The sequence below is a fragment of the Eutrigla gurnardus genome, assembly GCF_963514095.1.
Source record: "Eutrigla gurnardus genome assembly, chromosome: 17".
In the NCBI taxonomy this organism is placed as follows: Eukaryota; Metazoa; Chordata; class Actinopteri; order Perciformes; family Triglidae; genus Eutrigla; species Eutrigla gurnardus.
In genome coordinates, this window is record NC_139928.1 from 4,756,381 (window position 1) to 4,763,076 (window position 6,696).

Below are 6,696 nucleotides of genomic sequence, written 5' to 3' on the forward strand. Positions count from 1 at the left end.
TTAAAAATGCATTTTGTTCAGAAACATCCAAATGGATCACTTCTGTGTAGTCCGGTGAGGTGAGTGCAGCAGCTTGGGAGAGTACTTGTTTCATGTCAGTGAATGCTTGTTCAGCTTCAGAAGTCCAGGGTAGTCGTTCTGTGAGGTTTCGAGCCCCTACCTCGTTGATCATTGTCCGCAAAGGTTGTGTCCGATTGGAGTAATCAGGTATGTGGGATCGGCTGTAGCCCGTTAGTCCCAGAAATGACAGCATGTCTGCCACCGTGGTGGGCTTTGGATGGTGTAGGATTGATTCCCTGTGGGCCGTAGATACTCCCAATCCTGATGCCGAGATTTGTCGGCCTAGGAATAGGACTTCTTCTCTGCATAGCTGCACTTTTTCTCTCTTGACTTTGTAGCCCTTTTTGTGCAGAACTGAGAACAGTAGGGCAGTGGCCTCCAGGCAGAGGGTAGATGTTTCTGCTGCCAAGAGAAGATCATCTACATATTGGATGAGCACAACCCCTGGTGGCCATTGGAGTTCTAGTAGGTGTGCTTTTAGTACCTGATTAAAGAGACCTGGCGAGTCCCTGAACCCCTGTGGCAACCGATTGTAGGTGTACTGTTTGCCCCCAAACGTGAAAGCAAACATGGCTTGTGATGTTTGTGCCAGTGGAACACTGAAGAAAGCGTTTGCCAAATCTATGACAGTGAAGTATCGAAATGCTGGGCTTAAACTCGTGAGTGCTACGTGTGGGTCTGGTACTGGATGAACATCTGGAGTCGTTACATCATTTATAGGGCGGAAGTCTTGTACCATTCTCCAGCCCTTTCCCCCTGCTTTCTGTACCGGTAGTATGGGAGTATTCCATGGGGAGTGGCACTCGTATATTACCCCGACGTCCAGAAGGCCCTGTATCGTGGGGGCAATTCCCTTCATTTGATCTTGGGTTAGGGGATACTGCCGTCGATAAATAGGAGGTGCATCTGGGTCTTTCAGGGTGACAATCACTGGTTGTGTTTCCAGGGCTCCTACGTCATGGGGGGTTATAGTCCAAAATCGTGAGTTCACCGCATTCAAAACCGCTCTGGCTCCTGGGTGGTCCGTACATGGGAGTCCATGTTGTCTTGGCAGTGGTATGTGTTCTGGGAGGGAGACATCCGTGGTATGGGGGCCCGTGAAGCACCACATATCTTCCTCTGGTGGGGCTTTGGCTCCTTGGCGGGGTTTTTGGACTTGGAGCGGCCATGTTGCTTAGATCAGTCAATTGAGATATGTCTACCCCTCCTGTGGGGAGGCCAAAGTGGTCCTCGTTATCTCTCATGAAGTCCCGATCGTATCCACATGCCGCTGATTTAGGGTTGTATCCTCCAGCCGCTCCCCGTTCCTCTTTCTGGCCGCCAATACTGCTGGCAGGTGACTTTACTCTGGTTGACCCCTCCTTCCTTGGGTCGATATGGTTTCCACCACTAGGTGGCTTCGAGGGATTTTTTGTGAGAGGTCCTTCTGGTTCACTTTCTGACCAGGTCTTTTCTGAACTGCCTTGACTCCTTGATCCTCCAGGGGGCTCCAGTGCCGTTATTCGCTGTTGCAGTCTTTCCACTTCTCTCTTCATTTCCTCTCTGTCTTGGTCTTGTACGAGGACTTCCACGCCGGCCAATGTTAGTACTGGTGCTTGTACTGCTGTGTCTGTGGTCTGTGCAGGCATAAATCTTTGGTGGGTGTAGGGAGGTGGGGCTGTTGGGGGAGATGTCGTTTCTGGAGGCCCAGTTGTTAACTTCTCTGGCAGGACTGGATATATGCCCCCTCCCCCTCCCTGTGTCTCTTCATGTTTGTCTCCCCTCTCCATTCTTCTCTGCTGTAACAGGTCTTTTAGCATTAGATTTGTTACTCTTGTCTCTTCTTCTTGTTCTTCAAAGATCTTTTTGAGTGGTTTGAAAAATGATCGCTTGTCCTTTTCAGCCTCCATGTTCTGTCGAGCTCTCTCTAATCTTTGTTTGACATCATTCACCATTATATTCATAGCTTCTCTTGATGGCAGCCCGTCCTTGGTGATCCATCCCTTTATCTCCCACCTTTTCGCTACTGATTTAACTATCTTCCCATCTCCCTTTTTACTTCTATCCTCAGTCATAACTCTAGCCTTCAAGGTCTCTACGAAGTCTTCCATTTCCCCCTCGTTCAATCCCTCAATACAATCAAAAGAATCGCTCCTAACGTTACCCAGACCAGCCCCAATCCCACTAGGTTTATTTAACAGACTCGTCTTAATAAGTTTTTCTAGTTCTAGTATCTGTCTACTCACTACCGTTATCGTTGGTATGTGTATCTCTGCTGTTGCTGCTGAGTGGAGAGTGTCACTTCCTAGAGCGTGCAACAGGGTGTCGGCTGCTTCCTCTTCTTCTTTGTTATCTATCTCTCTGAACTCTTCTATGTCTATATCATAAAACTCCATGCCATGTCTAAATTTTCTTGTATTACAACCACTGCCTACGCTTCTCTGCTCGACAGCGCGGTTCCGGAGAAATTGTATCGTTTCCAAATTACTATAAGTTTTCCTGTATTACAACCACTGCCTACGCTTCTCTGCTCGACAGCGAGGTCCCGGAGGAGTTGTATCGTTTCCAAATTACAAAGTACTATTTATGCAGTCTGTTGGTTAACCCAAAACACGCTATGTTCGTTAATAGAGTGACTTAATTATGTGCAAGAATTCTCATGTTTCACGGGGTGTGGTGGGTCCGCTACTTCATGATACTGTACACATAAAAGCCCTTCTATTCGTCCTTCATCTCGTGTTTTCTGTTAGGTTCAGTCACACATGTGTACACACTATGGCAGGTTTATTTTATCACTTTTGCAGAATATGTTTTCCTTCTATTTTTAACATTTTATCCTTTAGTTAAATTTTGTCTAAAGTATTCATACTCACACTCGGTAGTTGTTGATCACCTAATTTATATTTTTCAATATACAGAATTCAATTAAATAGGTTTCTGCTTACCTTTTCGGTTGAGCGCTCATGTGATCAACTTTCCCGAGAGTGGATGAATCCTTCTGGCCTCCACTTTCTTTCAGGAAGCCCCCCTCCTTCTGCAAGACAGGAGGTAGTCGTTAAAATTCTTTCCTCCTCAAGCTTTTCTCCCAACCATCCTCTGCTACCAGATTTGTTGTGAAAAAAAATAGTAAGCTTGAATATAGGAGGAGAGTCTATGGGTTGTATCAATAACAGCGCTTTATTAGCACAAATATCAGGAAAACATATTCCGGCAGTTATACGTGCACGGACCTAAAAGTGAACTCAACATAGGGTTGAATTTACTCAAAAGGCGCTTTACAACAGAGTGCGCAGTGTATTTCAAGAGACTCCGCATGAGTCTGATTGGCTCATTCTATAGATGCAGGCGGAGCGTAATTTTAGCATGCCGCGGCCTGGTTGGAGCGCTGGGTATCTCCACCCACACTGGCTCATACGGTCCATCCCTCCGGGTGCTGTCTTCTATGTATGTGTATGTATGTTGTCGAGATGCACATATATCATATACTCCCCCCCTGTGCGGATTCCGCTAAGGAATGTGTCCTATGTATATTGTTTGGCCCCTACCCCCGCTGCTCTCTCGCCTGTGCCTGTGGGTGTGTATGTGTGTGTAGTAATTTAAAACATGTGTGATTAGCTTATGTATTTACATTTTTCTCCACAGTTTGCTTTCGGGATTTTTCCTTTTACTCAACAGTTTAAAAACATCATCATCGTTCATGACTTCGTCTTCGTACAATACAGACTCCGCAGCACGGGTCGCGGTGTGACCAATATCTACCTGCAGCTCAGCAACTGTCTGCTCACCTTCCTGACTCATCTGATCCTCCGTGCCCTCACCTTCCTGATCGCTGTCAGCCCTGTTTCTTTTCTGAGGATCCTGCGTGTTCCTCCGCGACTCGGCCGGCGCAGGGGCACCGCCACCGGCTCCAGCCGCGGTCCCCGCCGTGACCGAAACCGTGGCCCCCGCCGCGACCGAAACCGGGGCAAGAGCCGCGGCCCCCGCCGCGACCGAAGCCGCGGCCCCGGCCGCGACCGAAGCCGGGGCCGGAGCCGCGGCGGAAGCCTGCGCCAAAACCGCGGCCACCGCCGCGACCGGAGCCGCGACCGAAGCCGCGGGCGGCCCCCCCCGCGGCAGGAGCGGCCGGCGGCCCCCCCGCGGCCCCCCGGACACGAGCGAATCATATGCCCTTCGGCTCCACAGCCAAAACATTTCATTGTGTCCGAGGTCACATGTACAATGTAATCATACTCGTCGATCCTAAATCTAAAAACCAAATTCAGCTCCTCATCATTTTTCTTTAGGACCATGAACACTTGTCTCCTGAAAGATACGACATGCTTCAGGTGGGGAGACTTGCAGCTAATGGGGATCATCCTCACGGGGGACACCAGCTGTCCGTGTCTCGCTAGCTCTTTTTCCAACAGCTCATTCTTCAGAAAAGGGGGGACATTTGAGATGATAACCTTTTTTGCAGGGTTAACGAGTGATGACACAGGGGTGAAAGTACCTTTATGATGTGGTTCGTACTGAACCTGGCACGGCAGTCATGGGTCATCAGGGTGAAGAGCAGTAGGCTCAGGACGCAGCCCTGGGGGGAACTGGTGCTGAGGGAGATGATGCTTGAGGTGTTTCTGCCAACCCGCACAAACTGGGGTCTGTCTGTGAGGAAATCCAGCAGCCAGTTACACAGGGGGGTGTTGAGTCCAAGGGGGGCCAGTTTGCTCATCAGGTGCTGATGATAGTGTTGAATGCTGAGCTGAAGTCCAGAAACAGCATACGCACGTGGGTGTTGTTCTTCTCCAGGTGATCCAGGCTCAGGTGGAGTGTGGAGGAGAAGGCGTCCTCTGTGGAGCGGTTGGAGTGGTAAGCAAACTGGAGCGGATCAAAAGAGGGGGGGGGGGGGGGGGGGGTTGGAGATGATGTGGTCCTTCACCAGCCTCTCGAAGCACTTCATCATGATGGGAGTGAGTGCCAAAAGGTCCGTAAGGACGTGAGCCAGCTGGTCAGCACAGTCTTTGAGCACCCGTCCCGGTATGTCATTGGGGCCCACTGCCTTTCCTGCGTTGATTCTTCTCAGCGTCCTCCGGACCTCAGCTGTCTCAAGTCTGATTGCCTGTTCATCTGGGTGAGATGTGGATTTCCTCGCAGGAGTGTTGTTGAGTGCTTCAAACCGACCAAAGTAGTTATTGAGTGCGTTGAGGAATTCTGTGTTGTCCTCACAGGGTAAAGGAGCAGCCTTGTAGTCTGTGATGGTCTGCATGCCTTGCCACATGCATCTGGTGTTCGTCGGGTCGTGGAAGAATCCCTGGATTTTCTGACCATAGGCAAGCTTTGCTATTCTGATGGCACGGTTCAGGTTGGCTCTGGCTGATCTGAGCGCCTCTCCGTCCCCAGACTTGAACGCTACATTCCGTACCCTCAGCATTGCACGTAACTCATTGGTCATCCAGGGTTTCTGATTTGCCCGTGTGATGACGATCTTAATGACAGAGACATCCTCCATGCATTTCTGGATGTATGCAGACATAGATTCAGAATACTCCTTCACATTGATGTGATTGTTTTCAGTTGCAGCTTTCTTGAACATGTCCCAGTCTGTGCACTCACAGATTCTGTAATGTTGACACAGATCCCTCAGGCCAGACCCTCACCTGCTTCACAGTGGGTTGTCCTCTGGTGAGCAGGGGCCTGTATGCAGTAATTAGCATTACAGAAAGATGTTCTGATGAGCCAAGGTGGGGCCGGTGGGGCTGCATTGAATGCAGCCTTGATGTATGTGTAGGCTTTGTCTAGTGTGTTTGAGCCTCTGGTTGCAAAGTCCAAATGCTGATGGACATGAGGGAGAACTGTCTTCATGTTGCCCTTGGTACTAAATGTGTCACACTATAGGGTCCTATACTATAACCCTGAAGTTGAATTAGTCAATAATAACAGGGCGTTTCCTTTTAAATTGAATCCAAAATCAATTGTAATTTGTCTCATATTTGACAGGCTTTTATTCTGAAACTATACATCAGAATGTTTTGATACTTACTGGGTCACACTACAGGGTCATATACTATAACCCTGCAGTGGAATTATTCCTTGATAACAGGGCGTTTCCTTGTAAATTGATCCCAAAATCATGTGTAATATGTGTCATATTTGACACTTTGACAGGCTTTTATTCTGAAACTATACATCAGATTGTCTTGATACTTACTGGGTCACACTACCAGGTCATATACTATAACCCTGAAGTGGAATTATTCCTTGATAACAGGGCGTTTCCTTTTAAATTGAGCCCAAAATCATGGGTAATATGTGTCATATTTGACACTTTGACAGGCTTTTATTCTGAAACTATACATCAGATTGTCTTGATACTTACTGGGTCACACTACAGGGTCATTTACTATAACCCTGAAGTGGAATTAGTCAGTGATAACAGGGCGTTTCCTTTTAAATTGATCCCAAAATCATGTGTAATAATTCTCATATTTGACACTTTGATGGGCTTTTATTTTGAAACTATACATCAGAATGTTTTGATACTTACTGGTTCACACTACCAGGGCATATACTATAAATCTGAAGTGGAATTATTCCTTGATAACAGGGCGATTCCTTTTAAATTGAATCCAAAATCAAATGTAATTTGTCTCATATTTGACACTTTGACGGGCTTTTATTCTG